The sequence below is a fragment of the Octopus bimaculoides genome, chromosome 29 (assembly GCF_001194135.2).
Source record: "Octopus bimaculoides isolate UCB-OBI-ISO-001 chromosome 29, ASM119413v2, whole genome shotgun sequence".
Classification (NCBI taxonomy): Eukaryota; Metazoa; Mollusca; class Cephalopoda; order Octopoda; family Octopodidae; genus Octopus; species Octopus bimaculoides.
In genome coordinates this window covers 7,112,481-7,113,922 of record NC_069009.1, presented here as the reverse complement: position 1 = coordinate 7,113,922, position 1,442 = coordinate 7,112,481, and the positions used below count along the sequence as shown (strand labels likewise).

Here is a 1,442-nt window from a genome sequence, read left to right as displayed (position 1 = left end):
ATATATATATAATCTTTTATCTTCTAGTTGTTGCAGTGTGGCCATGCTGGGGCACCTATTATTTTTAAAGCTTACTACTTATTGCAGCAATTCCTTTTTTGCTGAACCGTAAGGTTACCAACACTAGTTGTCAAGTGGTGGTGGTGGTGGGGACAAACACAGACACAAATACACGACAGGCTTCTTTTCAGTTTCCGTCTAGCAAATCCGCTCACAAGGCTTTGCTCAGTCCAAGGCTATAGTAGAAGACACTTGCGCAAGGTGCCATGCAGTGGGACTGAACCCAAGGACCATGTTGTCCGGCAAGCAAGCTTCTTACCACGCGCCTGCACCTATACAACCCTCTACAATATACAGACATATATTTCTTTATTGCCCACAGGGGGCTACACACAGAGGGGACAAACAAGGACAGACAAGGGGATTAAGTCGATTACATCGACCCCAGTACGTAACTGGTACTTATTTAATCGACTCCAAAAGGATGAATGGCAAAGTCGACCTCGGCGGAATTCGAACTCAGAACATAAAGACAGACGAAATACCGCTAAGCATTTCGCCCGGCGCGCTAAGGTTTCTTATTTCTTTATTGCTCACAAGGGGCTAAACATAGAGGGGAAACAACAAGGACAGACAAAGGGATTAAGTCGATTACATCGACCCCAGTGATTAGCTGGTACTTAATTTATCGACCCCGAAAGGTTGAAAGTGCCGCCGCCTATATACAGACACAAAATACTTGACGCTACGCTGACAGACACAAGACATAGTATTACACGTACGAAATGGTATCAAAAAGTTCCCGGACTAGCTCTGCAGCGCGCCAACAGATGGCAGCACACGCTTGCGTGCGCAGTGAGAGCTAGGAGTGTCCTTCATGAGGCAGTGTGTCGAGTAACATCAGTGTGTTTATTTTGCAAGTTGTGAAATTTGTGTTTTTGTGATCACGTGTATGTTGTAGTCTGCGATTTTGTTATGGACAGGAGCAAAGAACCAACGTGAAATTCTACGTTAAACTTGGGAAGTCTGCTACGGAGATATTGAGTATGTTTTGGCAAGCTTATGGTGACAAGGCAATGGGTCGTACGCAATGCCTTGAGTGGCACAGGTGCTCCAAAAATGGAAGACCGTCCCTGGTACCTATTACAGACACACACTATTCTCGCACGCCCTATTAAACAAACACACAGACATACGCGTGTTATAAATATCTACGGTTACACATACAGCCGCATTTTAAACTATCACAAACACACACGTCTCGCGCAGATCCCCCCCCCCTCTCTCTCTCTTGCACACAGACATATATACAAGTCCGTCTGTCTATCTGTCTGTCTCTCACACACACACACATTTTACATCACATATACTCACACATTACTTAACTTCACCACACGCACACACTTATCTCCCCCTCTCTCTCAAATATACGCTGTTCTCCC

The 1,442-nt window shown here is 45.1% G+C and overlaps 1 protein-coding gene across 1 annotated transcript in view; it reads right to left on the bottom strand.

Moving 5' to 3' along the window:
- LOC106869334 (netrin receptor UNC5B) overlaps positions 1–1,442 on the bottom strand; it is a 434,672-nt gene that overhangs the window by 425,527 nt on the left and 7,703 nt on the right. The gene's annotated exons all lie outside the window — the stretch shown is intronic.